At 36.7% G+C, this 19,598-nt stretch overlaps 1 long non-coding RNA gene across 1 annotated transcript in view; it reads left to right on the top strand.

Moving 5' to 3' along the window:
* Positions 1-19,598, top strand: part of LOC110310105 — a 70,016-nt gene that overhangs the window by 47,220 nt on the left and 3,198 nt on the right. The window contains exon 2 of the long non-coding RNA XR_002379800.2: positions 8,305-8,359. This is a non-coding gene — a long non-coding RNA (uncharacterized LOC110310105). The remainder of the gene's footprint in view (positions 1-8,304; positions 8,360-19,598) is intronic.

The following is a 19,598-nucleotide window of genomic DNA, read 5'->3' on the forward strand; positions in this document are numbered from 1 at the left end:
TTTGAATAGTTCTTCTTGTTTCCACTTGGTTGATTTCACCCCTGAGTTTGATTATTTCCTGCCGTCTACTCCTCTTGGGTGAATTTGCTTCCTTTTGTTTTAGAGCTTTTAGGTGTGTTGTCAAGCTGCTAGTTTGTGTTCTCTCTAGTTTCTTTTTGGAGGCACTCAGAGGTATGAGAGTTCCTCTTAGAAATGCTTTCATTGTGTACCATAAATTTGGGTATTTTGTGGCTTCATTTTCATTAAACTCTAAAACGTCCTTAATTTCTTTCTTTAGTCCTTCCTTGACCAAGGTATCATTGAGAAGAGTTTTGTTCAGTTTCCACATGAATGTTGGTTTTGTATTATTTATGTTGTTATTGAAGATCAGCCTTAGTCTATGGTGATCTGATAGGATGCATGGGACAATTTCAATATTTTTGTATCTGTTGAAGCCTGTTTTGTGACCAATGATATGGTCAATTTTTGAGAAGCTACCAGGAGGTGCTGAGAAGAAGTTATATCCTTTTGTTTTAGGATAAAATGTTCTGGAGATATCTGTTAAATCCACTTGTTTCATAAATTCTGTTAGTTTCGCTGTGTCCCTGTTTAGTTTCTGCTTCCACGATTTGTCCGTTGACAAATGTGGTGTGTTGAAGTCTCCCACTATTATTGTGTGAGGTGCAATGTGTGCTTTGAGCTTTACTAAAGTGTCTTTAATGAATGTGCCTGCCCTTGCATTTGGAGCATAGATATTCAGAATTGAGAGTTTCTCTTGGAAAATTTTACCTTTGATGAGTATGAAATGTCCCTCCTTGTCTTTTTTGATAACTTTGAGTTGGAATTTGATTTTATTAGATATTAGAATGGCTACTCCAGCTTGTTTCTTCAGACCATTTGCTTAGAAAATTGTTTTGCAGCCTTTCACTCTGAGGTAGTGTCTCTCTTTTTCCCTGAGATGGGTTTCCTGTAAGCAGCAAAATGTTGCTGTTTTTATATTTTATAGCCAGTCTATTAGTCTATGTCTTTTTATTGGGTAATTGAGTCCATTGATATTAAGAGCTATTAAGGAAAAGTAATTGTTGCTTTCTATTATTTTTGTCCTTAGAGTTGTCATTCTGTTCTTGTGGCTGTCTTCTTTTAGGTTTGTTGAAGGATTACTTTTTTGCTTTTTCCAGGGCATGGTTTCCATCCTTGTATTGTTTTTTATTTTTATTTTTTTCCGTTATTTTCTTTAAAGGTCTGGATTCGTGGAAAGATAATGTTTGAATTTTGTTTTGTTGTAGAATACTTTGGTTTCTCCATGTATGGTAATTGAAAGTTTGGCTGGGTAAAGTAGCCTGGGCTGGCATTTGTGTTCTCTTAATGTCTGTAAAACATCTGTCCAGGACTTCTGGCTTTCATAGTTTCTGGTGAAAAGTCTGGTGTAATTTTGATAGGCCTGCCTTTATATGTTACTTGACCCTTTTCCCTTACTGATTTTAATATTCTATTTTTACTTATTGCATTTTTTGTTCTGATTATTATGTGTCCGTAGGAATTTCTTTTCTGGTCCAGTCTATTTGGAGTTCTGTAGGCTTCTTGTATGTTCATGGCATCTCTTTCTTTAGGTTTCGGAAGTTTTCTTCTATAATTTTGTTTCAGATATTTACTGGCCTTTTAAGTTGAAATTCTTCATTCTCAGCTACTCCTATTATCTGTAGGTTTGGTCTTCTCATTGTGTCCTGGATTTCCTGGATGTTTTGAGTTAGGACCTTTTTGCATTTTGCATTTTCTTTGCTTGTTTTGCCGAAGTTCTCTGCGAAATCTTCTGCACCTGAGATTCTCTCTTCCATCTCTTGTATTCTGATGCTTACATCTATGGTTCCAGATTTCTTTCCTAGGCTTTCTATCTCCAGTGTTGCCTCACTTTGGGTTTTCTTTATTGTGTCTACTTCCCTTTTTAGGTCTAGTATNGTTTTGTTCATTTCCATCACCTGTTTGGATGTGTTTTCCTGTTTTTCTTTAAGGACTTCTACCTCTTTGGTTGTGTTTTCCTGTTTTTCTTTAAGGACTTGTAACTCTTTAGCAGTGTTCTCCTGTATTTCTTTAAGTGAGTTATTAAAGTCCTTCTTGATGTCCTCTACCATCATCATGAGATATGCTTTTAAATCCTGGTCTATCTTTTTGGGTGTGTTGGGGTGCCCAGTCCTGGGTGAGGTTGGAGTGCTGGGTTCTGATGATGATGGTTTCTATTAGTAAGATTCTTACGTTTGCCTTTTGCCATCTGGTAATCTCTGGAGTTAGTTATTATAGTTGTCTTTGGTTAGAGATTGTTCCTCTTGTGATTCTGTTAGCCTAAATCAGCAGACCTGGGAGACTAGCTCTCTCCTCTTCATTTCAGTGGCTAGAGCACTCTCTGCAAGCAAGCTCTCCTCTTACAGGGAAGGTACACAGATACTTGGTATTTGGACCTGCCTCCTGGTGGAAGATGAAAGCCTGAAACAGGACCTGTCCCAGACGCTGTGTCACTTTGGCCTTTCATAGAAGCTGTTAGCTTCTGTAATCCACACTCTCACCTGTGCAGACCAGTCTCAGAGGGATACAGGAACCAAGATGGCTCCCCAAGGTGTTCTGAAAAAGCCCACATGGGCAGGGCACACACCTTTCCTCTGGCAGGGAAGGTGCCCAGATGTCTTGAGCCCAAAATGGGGTCTGTCTCAGAAGCTATCCTCTATGGACCTTAGGGGTGTCTGAAGACTCTGTGCCCAGGTGACCTGGTGGTGGTGCTGACTGGAAGGAACTTGTGACCCTGGTCAGGCTGGGCTTTCTGCTTCCTTAATGCTGTCTCAGAGGGTCCTGTATGATTGGATTGGAACAGAAGTTGTGTTCCACTCACCAGTGGCCCTAAGATTGTGTGGAGAGTCCTCTAGGGGACCTTGGGGGTGTCTGCTGACTCAGCATTCAAGGTTATCTGGTGCTGGTGCTGACCAGAAGGGATTTGGACCCTGGTCAGCCTGTGTTTTCTGCTTCCCTAGTGCTGTCTCAGGTCCTGTGTGATTGGATTGGAACAGAAGTTGTGTTCCACTCACTGGTAGCCCTAAGATTGTGTGGAGAGTCCTCTAGGGGACCTTGGGGATGTCTGCCAACTCTGTGCCCAAGGTGACCTGGTGCTGGTGCCCTAAAGTTTTATTTTATTCTTTTTAGATTTTCTAAACTTTAATTTTTTTTAAATCTAAAATAAGAGTGATAAAATTACTTGTCCCATGGATGTGTTACTGGGTAAGTGGAATACAGCAGCAAAATTGTAAGTGCTCATGCTGAATACTTAATGGAAAGGTGGGTATGGGATTTTGAATATGCTTGGCTCAGGGAGTGGCCCTATTAAAATGTATCGCCCTTTTGGAGTAAGTGAGGTCTGGTTGTAGGCATTGTGTTACTGTGGGGGTGGGGGTAGGCTTTGAGATCCTCTTCCTAGCTTCCTGGAAGAGAGCATCTTCCTAGTTGCCACAGAATCAAGATAAAGAACTGGGTGTAGCTGCCAGCAAGTCTAAGACGCCAGGAAATCAAGAGGTTCCCAGGACGAACGGGGATGAGATTATGTCCAAGAAAGGGGAGGCAGAACCTGTAGAGATCAGATCCAGAGGCTAGGCAAGGCCCCCACTTGGGGTATGGGGCTACTTACTCATCTCCAAATTCTTCACTCCAAAGGGCTCCTGTCTATAGGAAATACAGGAACAAACTATGAGACAGAGACTGAAGGTAAGACCATCTAGAGACTGCCCCACCTGGGGATCCATCCCATATACAGACACAAAACCCAGACACTATTGCTGATGCCAAGAAGCATCAGACAAGAGACTGATATAGCTGTCTCCAGATAGCCTCTGGCAGAGACTGACAAATACAGATGAAGATGCTCACAGCCAACCATTGTACTGAGCATGGGGACCACAGTGGAGGAGCTAGGGAAAGGACTGAAGATTCTGAAGGGGTTTGCAACCCCTTAGGAAGAACTACAATATCAACAAACCAGAACCCTCAGAGCTCCCAGGGACTAAACCACGAACCAAAGAGTACACATGGAGGGACCTTTGTTTCCAGCCACATATGTAGCAGTGGATGGCATTGTCTGGCATCAATAGGAGGAGAAGCCCTTAGTCCTGTGAAAGCTCAATTCCTCAGTGTAGGAGGATGCAAGGGCAATCAGGTGGGAGTGGGTGGGTAAGAGGGGGTACATCCTCATAGAAGCAGGGGAACGGGGGTTGGCAGAGGGATATTCTGGAGGGGAAACTGGGAAAGGGGATAACATTTGAAATGTAGGTACATAAAATATCCAATAAAGAGAAAAGAAAAAAAAAAGATTCAGAACTCAGAGCTCAGAACTCCCTAGCATTTTGTCTGCCAGCATGCTGCCATGCTTCCTGCTATGATGATAATGGACTAAACCTCTGAGACTGTAAGCCAGTCCCAATTAAATGTTTGCCTTTTTAAGAGTTGTCTTGGTAATGGTGTCTCTTCATAGCAATGGAACCTTAATTAAGATTGAGTAATATCATTTCTCTTCAGTTTGTGTTGTATGTTTCATCATTAACATTATTGTTTAACAACACAAAGCAAAACAGAGACTTGTTTACTCAGATTCTAATTTCCAATTCAAGAAGATATTCTTGTGTGTGTGTGTGTGTGTGTGTTCTCTCCAACATTTATGCATTGAAAAAATTTATTGTTAAGACCAAAACTTAGACAAAAGGATATAAAACCTCTGGACAGTGGAAATCATTTTTATAAGTAAAAGGAACAGCTATAAGTGAAGAGCTCTAGCAGGCCTGAGCATGGCAAACATGGTGCTAGCAGGCTTTGACCTTTCCTAGTCCTTCTTTGTAAATCAGAGATTACATCCCTAAAGCTAGCTATCAAGGTCTGTTTTTTTTTTTTTTTTAATTTGGACATTTTCCTATGCTAGATTCATTCCTAAGACTGATTATCTAGTTCCAACTATTAAAGTACTAATGTCTAGAAATCAAAATCCCCCTTTGGCTATTATAATTAATATACCTAATCAAACCATACTATTATATCATAGCCCATTCTAATATAGACCTCCTCCTTTTTCCTCTTAAAAATCACTCCTGCAAGATCTGTAGTTTTCCACCTGAATAAAAAAAAAATCATCCTGTTTGCTTTTCTTTAATGCTTAGTAAAGGATCTCTATGTGAAAATAGGTGTTTGGATGCAGTTTGCGAATAATTGTGTTTTGGGAGGGAGCACCTGACCGATTACAGGTTCCTTTACATAATATATTTTGCTTTAATTTCCTGTACCTCAGAATTATGAAGGCCAAGTATTACCTCTTTATAAAATGTTTAACAGCTCTCTGGATGAATCTTGTCATTGGGATCTGGGGTTTTGTTTTGTTTTGTGGCTACGAAGATACTCATCCTAGGAGTCAAAAGAGGTTAATATAAACAGGAATCTGGGAGTGAGACTGAGAATGAAAAAGTAAGATTGACACAGAACACCTGAATGGGAGAAAAGGTATCCAGAAAGGGAAATATTTCCAAGGAAGTATGCCATTATCTTCAAGTTTATACAGAGTTACATATCCTCTTAGATTGTTATTAAAATGTTTCCTGAGAAGGCCAAGCTATATTGACATGTGAAAAAACACTTTCCACACTCTCCAGTTATTTATTAGGAAATCCAGAAAATATAATTTGTGTGAGACTAAAGGAAAAGCAATATGCCTTGCAAGTTAATGGGAAACCAAAACCAGAAAAATACACCTTTCATGTTAAGGGTTTTGTTAACACAGCTAAGATAACTTCCTATTTGTTATATGTTAAGTCCTTGTAAGTTAAATTCCTATTGGTAATTAAGAATAAGTTTGTTTCTTAGATCTCATGTAAACTGCTTGCAACCCCATTGACATGACTTGTATCATTCACCTTGTTTCTTCCCTTTCATTGTATCTTTCTGGAGATGTATAAAAATTCCAGTTGACAAAACACAGGAGCCTATCTTGTTAGATTTTATTAGTTTATCATAATTGAAAAATAAACATTTATTTATTTATTTTCAGATTTCTGAACTTTAATTTCTTCCTTAAAATGAGAGTGATAAAAGTGTTGTCCCCTAGAAGTGCTCTCTTTCCCCTGTGAACACCTTCCTTGATCTCTCCAATCAAAGGGACTTCAATAGGCAGGCAGGGGCTCCTATCACAAATCCCCATTTAGGGTGATGCAGTAAGCTGGCCAGGTACATATGTACTCCAAATAGCAGCTTTCTTTAACTACAATAGAGGATTTGGTTTTTCCTCCTTGAGATTCTCAGGTTAGCATTAGCTCTTCAGGGTTTTTTTGTTTTTGTTTTTGTTTTTTCTCAGACAGTGGTTTCTCCATCCAATATATTTCTGAATGAAAGCTTCTCTTAACAAAAAGAAAAGGTCATCACAGAAGCAGTTTATTTACCCAAGTGAAGTCTGTACATACTGGGAAGGAGAACATTCTCTGCCATTAGATGCATGGTTTCATAGAATGAAGATAAACTCAGAGGCAGCAAAATGTGTCAACGTTGGATTAAGAAACAAAAACAAAGCTCTTCCCCATGAAGCAATTTGACCAAGAGACAGACTAATTTGAGTTCTCATGTTCTCTTCCAGTGTTTGTGGTTATATCCTGTCTGTCATACCCCCTCTGTGTGTGTGTGTGTGTGTGTGTGTGTGTGTTTGTGTTTGTCTGTGCGTCTTTTGTCTGTGTCTGACTCTAACAACGGGCTTTCTTCTTTATTTAGTAAATCACAAAGAGATTGGGGCTATTTACAGAAATCTTTTACAGATTTTTACTGTTTAAAAGTAACTTTATTGTTCCTCCAGATGACCTAAAAATTACTCAGTACTGTAAACCTATACTATCAAACTATATCCACAGGTTACTTCCAAGATTTGTGACAGGTATTTGTTGTATAAAGTTTGTTCCAAACTGTTGACTGCTTTTCAGCAAATAATTACCACAATGCACACAAATATTATTTTGGGTCAGAGACATGGAATAGTACTTAATTTATGATTAAAATTAGGTTGCCATAAAGCTTGGGTTGTAAAAGTTAAATATATGGGAAATCCAAGACAGAGTAAAGTTGGTTACTTTCTTTTCTTCACAGCAGATTAAACTTAAAATGGGCTGAGAACACAGTAGAATGGCATGTAAGTGCATGGTCTTAAATGATCTTAAGGATTATTATTAACTATTCTGTGAAGTCTATTAAAAGAAGAGTCTTTTATGAGTTGAGAAATATTTTCATAAAAGTGTATCATTACATTTGGATTAGATTGACATTTTGAGATTTTCTTCCATGTCTTTAGTTTCTCTCTCAATACTTTAAGACCTTCTCAGGGAAGGCCATAAATTACAGAGATACAGTAGCAATTTTTATGATACATCCTATTTTATGTTCATCATAGTAGAACCTATTATTTTCTGAATGTTCTATTTTTAACGACACAGAGCTATAATTTGTATCAGAAAATATTGCAGCCCAAAATATGAAAATCAGTATGTTTCAGGAAATTAAAAAAGCTTTGACTGTATTAAAAGAATAATTTCTGCAGGCAGATAATTTTAAAAAAGACTTTTATATTAAGGGTTTTCATAGTAATAGTTAAATTCATTGAACCTTCTCAACTTGCTTAATTGTAGTTTCTTACCTTTTAATTGCTATCAAATATAATATTAAAGCAAATAATCTACTGGAAGAAAAAAAGATTCTCCAATACATGGTCACAAATGAAAGTATTAAAAAGAAGAAACTGGCTGAGTCAAAGAAATGTATGAAGAAGTTTGTAAAAAGGGGATAAGTCTGATTTAGGCAAGGGCATGAAAAGTATAAGAATTGAGTCAGGACCAAAAAGGCAGAGCTTCTTCAGAAGGGAGAACGAGGTATCAGATTGAGGCTAGAGAAGGAAGCATAGCTGAATCCACCAGAGACTAAAACTTAGGCTTGAAAACATTTAAGAATGAGGTTAGTATCTACTCTATTGATTGTCTATAGCACTTAATGTAAGGGTGGGTCCTTGTGAAATTTCCACCGTCCACAAAGACATATTGATTAGTGTTTCACTATTCATGTCTTCCTTAAGCAAATGTTATTCTTGAGATTTCATGGATGTAGCTCCCTGCCTTGTCTAGAAGAGACTATCTAGCACATGGTGTCCTGTTCCTCTTGCTTTTACCTTCTTTTTGTCCCACTTTCCACAAAGTTCTTGAGCCTTGGGTATAGGAACCACATTGTAGAAGCATCATTTTTCATTGGGTAACCTACATCACATTTTCTCTGTGTTTTGACTAGAAGAAGATGTGTGCAATATCCTCCACTGATGTAAAAAGAAACACTTTGGCAGAGGGTGAGTACTACACTTATCTGTTAACATAAGGATAAATATGTATAAGATAGATACACTCTCTTGGGAAAATGGCAGTACTAAGGTCTCCTCTGCGGTCTATGACCTCTATAGCCAGGTATAGTTGGTTATATTTATAATACCAGGCATGAATTCTCTGTGATTGGGTAGCTCTTATGTAGAATTAAACAACTGTTGATTGCTACTAAAATAAAAGCCAGTACTGCATCAATGGGGGTATTTTCCTGGACTTATACAGTTGTAGTGGACTATTACTTGATTTTTTTTCCACTGGTAGCTTACACAGCATCTTCCAACACCAACAGCTAGTTCTAGGGAGCAGGATTCCAGGTCAGTTCCAGCTCAATTCTCATGAATTGTCTGTCTGATTGTCTGTCTGAGTGATTTTGTTACAATAGAGTGTTTCTTTCAAGTTCTTGGAGGTAAGTCTATGTTGCTTTAGGATTCTCTTAGGATCCCTTAATCAGCAACTCAAATGGAGGTTTCCCATGCTTGGAAATGACATTTATATTAGTTTTTTTTTGGGGGGGGTTGTATATAAAGGAATTTTTAAAATTTTTATTAGATATTTTTTATTTGTATTCCAAATGTTATCACCTTTCCTGATTTCTCCTCCAAAAACTCCCTATCCTATCCCCATTCCCCTGATCACTAACCCATCCACTCCCACTTCCCTGTCCTGGGGCATTCCACTACACTGGGGCATCGAGCCTTCTCAGGACCAAAGGTTTCTCCTCCCATTGATGTCCAAAAAGGCCATCCTCTGCTACATGTGTACTCTTTGGTTGGTGGTTTAGTTCCTGGGAGTTCTGGGGATACTGGTTGGTTCATATTGTTGTTCCTGCTATGGGGCTGCAAACCCCTTCAGCTCCTTGGGTCCTTTCTCTAGCTCCTCCATTGGGGACTCTGTGCTCAGTCCATGGTTTAGTGCAGGCATCCACTTCTGTATTTGTCAGGCACTGGCAGAGTCTCTCAGGAGACAGCTGTATTAGGTTCCTGTCAGCAAGCACTTGTTGGCATCCACAATAGTGTCTGGGTTTGGTGAGTGTATATGGGATGGATTACCAGGTAGGGCAGTCTCTGATGGCCTTTCCTTCAGTCTCTGCTTTGCATTTTGTCTCTGTATCTCTTCCCATGGGTATTTTGTTCCCCCTTCTTTAGTATCCAAGGAGCTAAAGAGATCTGCAACCCTGTAGGTGCAACAACATTATGAACTAACCAGTACCCCGGAGCTCTTGACTCTAGCTGCATATGTATCAAAAGATGACCTAGTCGGCCATCACTGGAAAGAGAGGCCCATTGGACTTGCGAACTTTATATGCCCCAGTACAGGGGAACGCCAGGTCCAAAAAATGGGGATGGGTGGGTAGGGAAGTGGGGGGGAGGGTATGGGGGACTTTTGGGATAGCATTGGAAATGTAATTGAGGAAAATACGTAATAAAAAATATTTAGTTTTAAACAATTTAAAATTAATAGTATGTATTTATATATGCTATCAATAATAAAAATAAATGTTATCTGACATATAGGTCATATATATGACATATATATGCATATATATCATATATTGTACATATCATATATCTCTATCTCTATCTATCTATCTATCTATCTATCTATCTATCTATCTATCTATCTATCTATCTATCTAGTAAGCTTGTACAATGATGTTTCTATGTGGTTTTTATTCAAATATCATTAATATTATTTATCTCTCCTTTTTTTAATAATCCATCTATATTTCTCTCCTTACCTGTCCATAGCTAGAGTCATCACTCATTCTTTCTGTTTGCTACTTTATAGTGTCTAGTATATGTGTAGTATTACTCTCCTCTCTAGAAAAGTCACACTCTATGGTCATTTTCTACGATTCTGAATCCTTCAGTTATTTCAGGTTATATACTCAAATATAAAAATTCATCAATAAAATCTGCAAATGAAAGAGAATGTGTAGCCTTTGTCTTTTGGGGTCTGACTTACCGCACTTATGCTTTCTAGTTTGTACATTTACCTAAAAAATGTAATGATTAATTTTTTTTCTTACAGCTGTATTTCAGAAGCCATCTTAGAGAGGCTAAAGGCATGCAGGTGACTTTTCTGGGGATGACTCATAGTTTTGCAGGGCCAACATGGGTAAACTCTGAATTGCAGGGATTTCAAAGATCTCATCTCAGGATTGATTCTTGTTATTGACATTCCTTTTCTGTCATTATTATATATTATAATGATCCCTGAGCATTAGCCCACCCTACTGGGTGATTTTTCTATAGCTCTTGTAGTAATCCTATGTAGACAAATTGATAATTTCATAGTTCCTAATAATGATTCTATAGAATTCTGAAATGTGTACAAATAATTTGGAGTGCTCCATAGTAGGAAAGATGTAATTAGAGCTCTGGAAGCCTTCATGTATCAAGGACTATTTACACTAGAATAAGAGCAAGCTTGGAACAAATTAACAATCAGGGAAAACTGTCCTGCTAGGCTAGCTGTGAAACAATTATATGATAACTAAAAGTCATAAACTGGGAATGGACAGAACATAAAATATTGACTGGATTTATCTATACAAAAGTTCAAAACTAATGAAAAATAAGGCAGATGATTTGCCTCCTGACAAAATCATGCTAACTTATGACATAAAAATTATTGTTTTGAACTTTTAATGAACTCCTGGATGAATAAGATGGATAATGAATGTCAAGTTAGGTACTAGTCTTAATGGAAAAACCTGTAAATATTTCTGCTATAACTCCTTATTTACTTATGACTTGAGTTAATGTTTTAAGCTTCCTATGAGCTGTTGGAACATAATGATGCTTCAAAAACTGTGTGATCATTCATCCCGAGAATGTATAAAAACTAAGAATAAGGGACAGACTTTTTTCTTTCTTTCTTTCACCAATAGAGAGACAGGACTTTTTTTCTTACTTAGGGGCTTTTATTACTTTAAGCAATAAAAATGTATGATTTTTTTCTTTCTCAGAGCAATAAAGGCTGCTCATCCAGGATAAATGCATTCTTTCTGCATACGTGCTTGTTCAATGGAACTTGCTTATGTTTTTTTTTTCTTTACTTACCAAATATAGGTATGTGTATGTAAGCATTCATGATCACTTGTGGAATTGACAAGATAGGTGGTCGGTAGTTGGTCCTAACCAGAATGTGTGCATGCCTGTGCATATTGCCTGTGTAGAAGATTTTAATTCTTTTTCTTTCTTTTCTCTCTGTTTTACAATGAGTTAATGAGTTCCTAGCCTCTCACCTGGCCAGCATGATGTTCTTAAGCAAGAGAGAAAAGAAACCAGTGCTTATTAAAGCACAAATAGTAAAAGAGTTACAGAGAAAGAAACTAGATGTTATTAAAGCACAAATATTACGATTATAAGCCCAAGGATCATTAGTATTTAACCTTTGCCTGACTGTGTTGCAACTCAGTTTGTTTCCCAGCTGGAGCAGGCATCTGACATTTGATAGCATCCCAATGTGTGCTTTATCATCTTTTCACCACTTATTCACCAACTGAATAATTTTTGTTTTTTCTATTTTTTGGTTAATGTGAACAGAGCAGCAATGAACAAGCTTCTACAGGTGTTTGTTGATCAAGGTGTCAAGTCCTTTAGTCATATATCAAGGACTGGTTGTAGGTCTATCTTAAGCTCTCTGTGAAGTCTTCACTCTCACTTCCTTAGAGATTGTACCAATTGTCAATCACAACAACCACAAATGGGGATTCTTCTTTCCTCACATCCTCACCAGCATTTGTCAGCTGTTTTCTTGAACTTATCTATTTTGATTGACAAGATGAAATCTCAAAGTAGTTTTAATTTTCATTTCTCTAATTGGTAATGTTTGTTGAATACCTTTTAGAAAATTTCTTAGCCATTTCCCTTTTTCTTTTGAAAACTCATTGGTTAGATCAATAATCCATTATGTGACTTGTTTTTTTTTAATTCATTGCTATTTTTAGTTCTTTTCATTTTTAAATATTAATGCTCTGTTAAATATATAGGTGCCAAAATTCTCCCACTCTTTGGATTTCTTCTTCACTGGATTATTTACTTTGCTATACAAAAGCATTTTAGGGACAGTACTACTAGGTTATCCAGTCCCACGTATTCAGCCTTAAACACAGTACTTATGAACAACACTAAATGAACTCAGTAAGAAGTATGTATGGGTGTTTTGAAAATAGCTGAAAGAAGAAAATGCATGAAATTGAGAAAGATATGTAGAAGTTGGAGGGTGTTTCTACAGATAGAAGAGCAGAGATGATATAAAAATTCTCCAAAAAAATAAAAATTAAATAAAAAACAGGGAAAATGAATGATGATAGCTGTAAATGTGACAAAATAATTGCTGTCTAATGAATGTGAGAGAATAAGAGGAGTTTATGAGCCTCAGCAGTTATGGAAGAAGGAAATTAAATTGGTCAAATGAATAACATTAGAAACAGAAGATAAGCAAGTAGATTCTAGATATATTTTAAAAGAAAAATGCTTTCATTTTTATTGTCCAAAGAAAGCTCAGTATCTTACATTATAAAGGGACCCTGTAATATGATCATAATGAAAGATTACTGAAAGATCATGCTGAACACCTTAGTTTCAGAGTGTTATTCAGCTTACCTACCTCTCTGCTTTCTCAGAATGTCAATAGACTACAGAACATTAATTCTCAAGAAGTAAGGTCAAAATTAAATCACACACACACACACACACACACACACACACACATACACACACATACACAACCAAATCAGAAACACATGTATAGACAACATTTAGTCTTTTGTACAGTTTTCTTGGTTAGGAGTAAAATAAGAAAAATGGAAATGTTTATTTTGACATGTGCACTATTTCCTGTGATGAAGTCATAAATCTCATTGACATTTAGAGCTATCAATCAGAGAGACCATCCCAGCAATGAAAATGATATCCACAAGACTCCTCCACCAACTGACAGCTGTCAGAACAAGTCTGATTAATTTTGCCTAAGAATGGCTCCAATTAAGTTATAAATTTTGGAATACTATATTTACATGTGATCTACAATTTTTAAAGAGTTTAATGGTGGGCTTTTATCATTTTTATATGAACGTCTTTATAGCAGTTATATGCTTTTAACAAATCCATTATAAATTGTTAAAAAATTATTCTTGATACTACTTAAAACTCCATGAACTATGTACATGGAGCATGGGATGCTATGATTTTGTCAAGAGTTTTACAAAAAAAATTGAGAATATTTCATTTATATTTTAGCTGAATTAAACCCTTAAATTTCTTCAATTTTGTATTAAGAAGTATGTTACACCTTAGAAATTCAAGAAACTTGGGGTGGTTTTACACACACATGCATACACATACAACCTGACACCCAGAGAGAGAGGGAGACAGAGAGAGGGACAGAGAGGGGGGTGGGGGAGAGGGAGAGGGGGAAAGGGAGGGGGGAGAGGGGGAGAGGGAGAAGAGAGAGAGAGAGGAATAGGGAGGAGAAAGAGAGGGAGAGGGTGAGGGGCAGGGGGAGGAGGAAAGGGAGAGGGAGAGGGAGAGGGGGAAGGGAGAGAAAGGGGAGATTTAGCAGATAGTAGAAAGCTATTTTAAATTTTATGTTGGTAAAACATCAGTTTTAAGTGTAGTCATTTGCGCCAGAATCCTCATCAAGCTACTTTTTAAACAGTAAGATATGTGTATCCATTGCTGCCCCACAGGAACCTTTGAACCTTTGACTATAAAGGCAGCATTTAAAATTATGGTAAACCAAATTTGGAATATGTTTCTGGTAGAGTGAAGGCTAAAGGAAGAAAAAAATCTTATCTAAAGTATACATTAAGTGTTTAATTGGTATGAATGGGTGTTCATTCAGTATCAGTGCATATTTGGTTGGACTATATGGTAGAGTTGAGCAATAATTAAGGCCAAGGGGAACATGGACAAAGATAGAAAAAGCATGTTAAACACACTTATTAATGAGACATAAAATTTATGTTCAGGGATTATATATGAAAGAATGATAACATAAGGAATACCAGGAAGTACATTTTCTGGCTCTATGATTCTTACTACCATGTCAGAAAAAACAAGAATCCCATTACCAAATAGTGAATCTTTGATATTAAACTCATCAGACTCAAACGATGTAAAGTGTGGGCCTTTTCCCTATAAATTATAAAATTTGTGGTCTTTTATAGAAACATAAGAGATACCAAGACAGAAAGCTTAATTTTATAAGTGGCATGAAAATAGTTGAAGCAATGACTATGGATGACTATTTCCAGGGGTAGTCACAGAATGACACCACTAAAATATTAAGTACAAAACTTTGAAAAACAGGAATTTCAGATCAAGTAAGGATTATCCAATATAACATTGAGGAAAGACAGTCTATTAAAATAGTGTGAGGCTCAGACACTTGATGTGTCAGGGTGAGGGAATACCCAGGGGGTTCCCACCCAATCAGAAGAGAAAAAGAGAGGGAAGGAGGAAGGATCATAGGAGAGGTGACTGGGAGGGACAGTGAGCAGGATTTAAAGGGAAATAAATAAATAAATAAATAAATAAATAAATAAATAAATAAGAGTGTGAGGCTAGCATATAAATAATATTCTACCAAAAGAATATTCATATTGTTAAATACTTTTGAAGTTGAAAACTGCCAATTGTGTTTATTAATAAGGAAAGTATACAATATTGTGATGAGGTTAGTTTCCATGGTGACAGAGATATATGTCATATTGTAATTCAAATGCCAGTTTTGTACACACCCAATATATTTTAAATATATACATTTCATTCAAGGATTTAGTTTAAAATTCATAAAGATGGAAGGTAAAATGAAAGCTAACAGGGGAGTAAAACTGTCATCTGCTGTCCCCATCTGTGAACCCTGTGAGCTACTATGATGTCTGTTCTGGGAAGACATGCCTGGTAATGGAAGAATTAGTGGAATGGACATTATAGGTACAAGCAACCATATTCTGATTATATTTAAGTCCTAATCCACAAGATAAAACCCATATCTGTCACCATAATGGGCCAAGAACCTGAAGTTAGGCAGGAAATAGACCTTAGGGAAGGACTTACCACTATTATTTGCTAGATTGATATAGTATAAAACTAACTCCTTGTGATTTACCATTATATCTGTAGATAAATGCACCTATCAATCCTCAACAGTGAAACTTCTCTTTGAAGTAGATGGTGGTTAACACAGAGGTTCACATTTGTTTAAGGGATGTAGAATAAGAGAATACAGAATGTTTACTAGAAAATGAAAAATATAGAGAATGCTTCTACTTCTCAGTGCTCATTGTAGTAGAGGAGTCAAAAAGAATCTATGCCAGAGGTGGTTGATGATTACAAAGAAACAGTATATATCTAGGCATATTATGACAGTTGCCCATAGGAACTCAAAGCTCTTGCTGAAGATCAGTCCAAACACAAGCCAAATTCCAGCATAGAAAGAGGAACTGGACATGAATTCTAACCTGCAGCAGAATAGCTATTCAAAACTAATAGCTGCTAACCCAAATTGGTCTTGACAGAAAAAAAAGAAAGAGGAGAGAGAGAGAGAGAGATAGAGATAGAGATAGATAGATAGATAGATAGATAGATAGATAGATAGATAGATAGATAGATAGAGTAGAAGAGAGTTGAGTTGGTAAGGAAGGAGGCTAGATTTGGGAAGAGTTGGATGGAACAATATGATCAAAACATGAATAAAATTCACATAGAAATAAAGCTTTTGTTCAAAGACTTTTATTTGAAAGAGAAATTGGAACAGGCATAAGGATAGATTTTTCCAGACAATGACCTTTCTGTTTTTTTTTTCTTTTTTTAAATTAGATATCTTCTTCATTTACATTTCAAATGCTATCCCCAAAGCCCCCTTCTCTGCAACCCACCCACTCCTGCTGCCTGGCCCTAACATTCCCTGTACTGGGGCATTTGATCTTTGCAATACCAAGGGCTTCTCCTCCCATTGATGGCCTACTAGGTCATCTTCTGCTACATATGCAATTATAGACACAGCTCTGGGGGGTACAGGTTAGTTCATATTGTTGTTCCTCCTATAGGGTTGCAGACCCCTTTAGCTCCTTGGGTACTTTCTCTAGCTCCTTCCTTAGGAGTCCTGTGTTCCATTCAATAGATGACTTTGAACATCCACTTCTGTATTTGTCAGGCATTGGCATAGACTCACAAGAGAGAGCTATGTCAGGGTTCTGTAAGCAAAATCTTTCTGGCATTTGCAATAGTGTCTGGGTTTGGTGGTTGTAAATGGGAAGGATCCCCGGGTGGGGCAGTCTATGGATGATCTTTCCTTCCATCTCAGATCCAAACTTTGTCTCTGTAACTCCTTCCATGGGTATTTTGTTTCCCATTCTAAGAAGGAGCAAAGTATACACACTTTGGTCTTCCTTCTTCTTGAGTTTCATGTGATTTGCAAATTGTATCTTGGGTATTCTAAGTTTCTGGGCTAATATCCACTTATCAGTGAGTGCATATCATGTGTGTTCTTTTGTGATTAGGTTACCTCACTCAGCATGATATCTTCCAGATCCATCTATTTGCCTAAGAATTTCATAAATTCATTGTTTTTAATAGCTGAGTAGTAGTCCATTGTATACATGTACCACATTTTCTGAATCCATTCCTCTGTTTAGAGACATCTGGGTTCTTTCCAGCTTCTGGCTTTATAAATAAGCCTGCTATGAACATAGTGAAGTATGTGTCCTTATTACAATTTGGAACATCTTTCTGTATGATAAGAACTTCAAGTCGCTGAAGAAAGAAATCAAAGAAGATCTCAGAAAATGGAAAGATCTCCCATGCTCTTGGATTTGCAGGATCAATATAGTCAAAATGGTTATCTCGCCGTAAGCAATCTATACATTCCCATCAAAATTCCAACTCAATTCTTCACTGAAGTAGAAAGGGCAATTTGCAAATTCATCTGGAATAACAAAAAACATAGGATAGCAAAAACTATTCTCAAGGATAAAAGAACCTCTGTTGGAATCACCATGCCTGACCTCAAGCTGTACTACAAAGCAATTGTGATAAAAACTGCATGGTACTGGTACAGCGACAGACAGGTAGGTCAATGGAATAGAAATGAAGTCCCAGAAATGAACCCACACACCCATGGTCACTTGATCTTTGACAAGGGTGCTAAAACACGCATGGAAAAAAGACAGCATTTTCAACAAATGGTGCTGGCACAACTGGCAGTTAGCATGTAAAAGCATACGAATTGATCCATTCTTATCTTCTTGAACTGAGGCCAAGTCTAAGTGGATCAAGGAACTTCACATAAAACCAGAGACACTGAATCTTATAGAGTAGAAAGGGAGAAAATCCTCGAAAATATGGGCACAGGGGAAAAATTCCTGAACAGAACAGCAATGGCTTGTGCTGTAAGATAGAGAATTGACAAATGGGGCCTCATAATATTGTGAAGCTTCAGTAAGGCAAACGATATTGTCAATAAGACAAAAAGGCCACCAACAAATTGGGAAAGGATTTTTATCAATCCTAAATCAGATAGGGGACTAATATCCAATATATATAAAGAACTCAAGAAGNTGGACTCTAGAAAATCAAATAACACTATTAAAAAATGGGGTACAGAGCTAAACAAAGAAGTCTCACCTGAGGAATACTGAATGACTGAGAAGCACCTGAAAAAATGTTCAACATCCTTAATCATCAGGGGAATGCAAATCAAAACAACCCTGAGATTCCACCTCACACCAGTCAGAATGGCCAAGATCAAAAATTCAGGTGACAGCAGATGCTGGTGAGGATGTGAAGAAAGAGGGACAATCATCCATTGTTGGTGGGATTGCAAGCTTGTATAACGACTTTGTTATTAGTCTGGTGGTTCCTCAGAAAATTGGACATAGTACTACTAGAAGATCCAGCAATACCTCTCCTGGGTATATACCCTGAAGATGTTCCATCTTGTAATAAGGACAATGACCTTTCAATGTGAAGTATATCTGACAAAAAACATTTTAAGCATACTAATATCATCACTATAGTATATGCAAGTCACTCATATATCTGCCAGAGTTAGCAAAGGTTTGGAATTGTATGGAATTATATCAAATATATTCAGAGGCTTTATTACTAAATGTTAGGTGGTTTAAATAAACTGACCGTTCACAACTCATTAGAAAACTAAACTATAATTATAATCCTTGTATATTGAGCATACTTAATTTTTTTGCTTTCTATTCTTAACTAAATTTTGCTTTACTTATGAACAGTGAGGCTATAATCCTGAAAGCATGCAGGTAACCTGTATAATTAATTATGAAATAGTTTCTATCTGAGATCTTGGATGCATCAGGATTCATGAACATACAAGATTTTTTTATTAGATAATATCTCTGAGAAAAAATAGCATTGGTAATGTAAATCTGAATATTATTAAATCTCCATTTTTTCTGTAGTTTCTCATGGAGACCATCTCTTGTGGTAATAGTGATGTTGGTCAAGAGTTCATATTCAATCTCATTAAATTTTGTACTTTGGTTATTGCTATCAGAAAAAATAATCTGATATACTCAATTAAAATTTCTAGGATAAACTCTGATTTTGTCATATTCTTCTCATCTTAGAAAACACCAAATATTTCTTACATGGCATGGAATAAAATGAAATCTATTGTTTTTTTTTTTTTTCTAAAAAAAAAAGCCATAAACTGACAGTCATGTCTTCTGTATCCAACAGTCTTCTATATTTTGTCGACCTAAGAACTTTATTTCATCACTGTTAGCTCCAAATAGCTTTATATAGCAACTATCACATCCATACTTACATTATAAATAATGGTAAGGAGAAAGAGAGAGGGGGTGCATCTTTTCCATTTTAATTTACAACATATCAAAATATCATACTAGAAGATAGATTTGCACAAGATCACCAAAATATAACCTAGGTCAAGACTGAGTACATGTTTTTGCCTTCTAGAACACTCCCATATCCCTTTTCTATCATATAACCTCCTTAAAGAAAGTCATTAGTCTGAACTTTAGCACAATAGATTAGATTTGCCTGCTAAATATACATAATTATAACATATCTTTTTTTGTTTGGATATTTTATTTTATTTTATTTTATTTTTTTAATTTTTAATATTTTTTATTACATATTTTCCTCAATTACATTTCCAATGCTATCCCAAAAGTCCCCCATAGCGCCCCCCACTTCC

The sequence above is a fragment of the Mus caroli genome, chromosome 2, assembly GCF_900094665.2.
Source record: "Mus caroli chromosome 2, CAROLI_EIJ_v1.1, whole genome shotgun sequence".
NCBI classification, from domain to species: domain Eukaryota; kingdom Metazoa; phylum Chordata; class Mammalia; order Rodentia; family Muridae; genus Mus; species Mus caroli.